This window comes from Mesoplodon densirostris, chromosome 3, assembly GCF_025265405.1.
Source record: "Mesoplodon densirostris isolate mMesDen1 chromosome 3, mMesDen1 primary haplotype, whole genome shotgun sequence".
Lineage (NCBI taxonomy): Eukaryota > Metazoa > Chordata > Mammalia > Artiodactyla > Ziphiidae > Mesoplodon > Mesoplodon densirostris.
Genome location: NC_082663.1, coordinates 33608336 through 33613550, shown reverse-complemented (window position 1 = coordinate 33613550; position 5215 = coordinate 33608336). Strand labels below are relative to the sequence as shown.

At 42.0% G+C, this 5215-nt stretch overlaps 1 pseudogene; it reads right to left on the bottom strand.

The window, feature by feature from the left end:
• Positions 1 to 637: 637 nt before the first annotated feature.
• LOC132486733 (probable inactive 1-aminocyclopropane-1-carboxylate synthase-like protein 2) lies at positions 638 to 2417 on the bottom strand (annotated as a pseudogene).
• Between the last annotated feature and the right edge of the window lie 2798 nt (positions 2418 to 5215).

The window sequence follows — 5215 nt, the reverse complement described above, 5'->3', positions numbered from 1 at the left end:
CAGTTGAAAACACTAGAGATAGAAATGGAAGACCCCAGGCTTGTCACAGAGATTCATTTTAAAAGTCTTTTGAAAAGGCAAGAATGGAAAGAACTGGTATTTGGAAGCAGGAACTTCTGGAATTCTATCCCCACCCTGCCATTCAGTCATTCATGGGTAAGGATGGTGTGATCTTGTCAGGATCCTATGGGACAGTGCTTCCAATGCCTGGAATGTGCTCCTTCAGTTAGGGATCATTTTTTCCCTTCCTTTCTGGACTGCCTCTGACATTATTCTTCACATTCACCCTGCTTTAGAATTTTTGAAGGACAAAAAAATCATCTAGCTTCCAAAGGTGATTATGAAAAATATCAACAAGAAATAAAACAGGCCCGGAATTTAAGAGAATGTAGAATTTAGAGGACATCAAATACAAAAATACACCCATCTAAATAGGGCCCCAGGGAGTTCCCTTTAGTCCTGTAGGCTTTCCAACCCCAATCCCATAAAAATGTTTTGCACACACAACGGCCAGCAGAGACTAAAAAAGATGCAAAGCTTCCAAAAATTACACATGCTCAGCTGAAGGAGGTTGATGACTGCATCACATGAGCCCATTCCTGGAGGAGCCCATTGTTTCCTCAGTCACAGCACCAGTTCAGTGCCCCAGCCTTCTGGACCAGAGGCTGATAGCAGGGCTCCCTGAGCTTTGTGACTGGCTGGAGTGACCGACTGGAGGGCAGAGCATTCCCTCCCTCTGTGTATCCTCCAGCTGCTTCGCTATCAACTCCTGCTTCTACTCCACTAGCACCTGATAGAACTGACGCGGGAAGGGTGTTTTAGCCAGATGAACTTATCCACCATGATTAGGTGGAAAATTTCAGGCTTCTAATACTTGTAGGTCTCACCATGGGACAATATCAGCTTATTGCTCAGGAAGCAGAAGTGGAGGAGCAGCTCTTCCTCCAATGCACACGGGTCCAGGAAGTTTTCCAAGTTGACCCAGATATAGGGGCCAGAGCCACAATTGAGAAAGGGGATCTTCAATGCCTTCAACTTGTTAATGATGTACCTGTGAGGGTTAGCAGGTGGATACACTTTGTCGATCTGTTCTTTGTCCTGGAGCAGCCAACACACTTTGTGCTGGGTGATGCCAGAAATGCTGCAGAGGCAGCCAGAGGAGCTCACGGCAGAGCCCACCTCCTTGTTGTGGGTATACAGAGTGCCAAAGCAGAAACCAGAAATGATAAAATCCTTACTGGTGCTCCAGATCATATGAGCCCTGTTGAAACCAGGCAAACTTTCCATGCCCAGAACACTGTGAAATATAATGTATTCATCCAACACAGACAGCATGTAAATCTCATCTATAATGACACGTAGGTTGCATCTCTTGGCAAATTCCAGGTATTCCTTCAGTGAATCCCAGGAGAAGAGGTCACCCAGAGGATTCTGAGGGTTAATTAACACAAGGTCTCTGACCTTACTGCCCTTAAGCATAGCCTCAAGTGGGGCTTGCTCCACTTTCTACACATAAGCTGGAAAGAACAGATGTTCACATCAGTGATCTCACTGTCCGGGTGGACAGGCATCAGCTCAACTTTCACATACTGGTGGGAGCTGAAGAGGAAGCCACCATAGAAGGTGGTGAGGGGTCAGAAAGGCCTCACCTGAATCGCACAGAACCATGGCCAGCACGGAGAAGACAGAGAGGCAGTCATTTAGAACAACCAAGTTTTCTGGATCCAGGTGGACAGATGTCTTGCAGTAGTAGGTCAGGAATGAGCCCACTTCTTCCCGCAGGGATGGTTGCCCTCTCTAATCAGGGTATTGCAGCAGGATCTCCTCAATGCAGTTCACATCACTCTGATTCAAGATTTCAGTAATCAGATCAATGCACAGCTTATTCTCACTGGTACCAAGATTAATGAAACCCAAAGTGTTCTTGTCCACATGGTATTTGTCTCCATGGCAGTTCTTGTAGCCCTAGGAGCTGGAATGGTACAAGGCAGAAATGTCAATCCCACAGTTGAATAGGTCATGGCTAGCAAATGCAACTTCAAAATCACTCCATTGAGGAACTAGCTGGTCAGGCTGCCTGGATGATGGGCCCACTGCCCACCTCTGACTTCACACCTAGAGTCCTGGGAAGGGCAAGACAATTGGAGTCCCAGGCCACCCATGGCCCCAGACTACAGGAGGTAGACCAGTTGGCATATTAAGTGGTCCAGGAGGTCTTCCTTCTCCTGGCTGGCCTGATTGTGCCTCTGCTCTTCCTGCCGCATGTACTTGGTCATCAGCTGCATGATATGTTCTTCAGTGATCTACAGCAAATGCACCATCATCTCTATCAACTGGCTAAGAATGTTCTGGTTTCTGAGGTCCTGACCCCTCATCAGGCCACAAGGCACGTGGAGAGTGTCTGATCAGTGATTCATACTCTGGGTATTTACACTGGCCTCTGCAGGCTGGCTAAACTTTTGCCTCTGTTTCCACTCATCTTTCCGTGGTCTAAGATCCTTATGCCTGATGAAATCATCCTAGAACGTCAGGGCTCAGAGACCCCTCCAACGCTCTCCTCTCACTAAGCTTGCTTATCCACCTTTTTTATTATAATCATCCTAGTTAGTTTGAAGTTATAGGTATTTCATTGTAGTTTTGCCTGGCATTTCCCTACTGAATAATGATGTTGAACATCTTTTCATATGCACATTGGCCATTTGTATATTTTCTTAAGATAAAGGTATATTCAATATTCTTTTTTTTTTACATCTTTATTGGAGTATAATTGCTTTACAATGGTGTGTTAGTTTCTGCTTTATAACAAAGTGAATCAGTTATACCTATACATATGTTCCCATATCTCTTCCCTCTTGCGTCTCCCTCCCTCCCACCCTCCCTATCCCACCCCTCTAGGTGGTCACAAAGCACCGAGCTGATCTCCCTGTGCTATGCAGCTGCTTCCCAATAGCTATCTATTTTACATTTGGTAGTGTATATATGTCCATGCCTCTCTCTTGCTTTGTCTTTTCCTACTTTTTAATTGAGCTATTTGTCCTTATAGTGTTGGGTTGTCAGGGTTCTTTATATATTCTGGATACAAATCTCTTATCAGACATACGATTTGCAAATATCTTCTCCCATTTTGTGGTTTATCTTTTTATTTTCTTGATTGTATCATTTACAGCACAAAAAGTTTGCATTTGGATGAAGTCCAATTTAGTTATTTTTTTCTGCTATTTCTTTGCTTTTGTTATGATATCAACGAAACCATTGCCTAAATTAAAGTCACTATGGTTTACTCCCATGTTTTCTTCCAAGAGTTTTCTAGATGTAGTTCTTACATTTAAGTCTATGATCCATTTTGAGTTCATTTTTGTGTATGGTGTGAGGTAGATGTCCAATTTCACTCTTTTACATGTGGATATTCCATTTTCCCTGTACCATTTGTTAAAAGGATAATTATTTCTTCCATTGAATTATCTTAGCACATTTGTTGGAAATAAATTTGTCATGAATGTAAGAGTTTACTTCTGGACTCTCAATCCTATTCCATTGATCTATATGTCTATCCTTATGCCACTACCACACTGTCTTGATTACTGTAGCTTTGTAATAATTTTCAAACCAGGAAGTATGAGTCCTTTAACTTTGTTCTCCTTTTTCAAGATTGTTTTTGCCATTTTCAGTCCATATCCATTACTTTAAGCTGTTGAGAACATATTCTTCCAGCTTGCCTGGTTCCAGACTGAAATGTCTTTTTTAGTCCTTCCTCAAATGCCAGACCATTCATTCCCTTTTCTTGCAAACATGTTGCATGCCTCCCCAAATTATCACTCATGGTAATCAACAATGAGCACAAAGAACAGCTGGAAATCAAGGACAGGATGAAAAACAGGGGCTTTTAAAAGAAAATGACAGATTTAGGTCACCAGAAAGTCTTTGAATAGGATGTTGTGGGAACAAAGTGACTGTCATGGTGAAAAATTAGACCATAAATCTTAGAATAAATCCTAAAACAGATCTCTTGTGTTTTCCTCTTCCTCATGTGGACTGGGTAGACTGTGTTGATTAAGTTAGTTCATTCTCTCAGACTCTTCCAAAATGAAATAAAGCTGTGCTGTTTCTCATGTTCTTATTGCAGACCCTGCCTTTTGGCCTTTTGTAGTTAGTGTCTATGAGATTTTTTATACCTGTTAGAGATTAAGCACTTCATGCTTTAATTATGCTCAAATGAAAAAAGGTTATCATTTGGAGATGCACCTATATTGAGAGGGTTATAATAAACATATCTATATATGAGGGCTTCTGAGATCACATGACCATGTGTGAACACTTTACGTAGTCACATCAGACCTTGTCAGTTGGCCAGAGAAAGTTATTTTTTTATTATATTATTTATTCATTTATTTTTTATTAGAGTATAATTGCTTTACAATGCTGTGTTAGTTTCTGCTGTACAACAAAGTAAACCAGCTATATGTATGTGTATATATATATATATATATATATATATATATATATATATATATATATATATATATATCCCCTCCCTCTTGAGCCTCCCTCCCACCAGCTCCATCCCATCCCTCTAGGTCATCACAGAGCACTGAGCTGAGCTCCCTGTGCCATGCAGCAGCTTCCCACTAGCTATCTATTTTACACATGGTAGTGTATACATGTCAACGCTACTCTCCCAATTCGTCCCACCCTCCCTTTTCCCCACTGTGTCCACATGTCCTTTCCCTCTGTCTGGCCAGAGAAAGTTACTGCTCTCACTTTACAGAAGCATAACTGAAGTGCCAAGAGGTAAACTGACTTGCTTAGGTAATTGAGCATGGCAGGGACAGAGCCAGTATGAAAGCACAGTATATCTGCCTCCTGGGGATGCCGTTAAGGGTTAAATTGTGTCCTCCAAAAGTATATGTTGAAGTCGTAAGCCCTGGTACCTATCAATGTGACCTTATTTAGAAATAGGGTGTTAGTAGATGTTGTTAAGTTGAAATCATTAGAGTGAGCCCTAATCAAACATTACTGGTATCTTTATGAGAAGAGAAATGCCATGTGACAACAGAGGCAAAGATTGGAGTGACAAAGCTGCAAGCCAAAGAATGCCAAAAGTTGATGGCAATCCTCAGAAGCTAGGAAAAGCAAAGGAAAGATCCCCCCCTATAAGTTTCAGAGGGAGTCTGGCCTTGCCAACACCAGGATTTCAAATTTCTAGCTTGTAGAACTT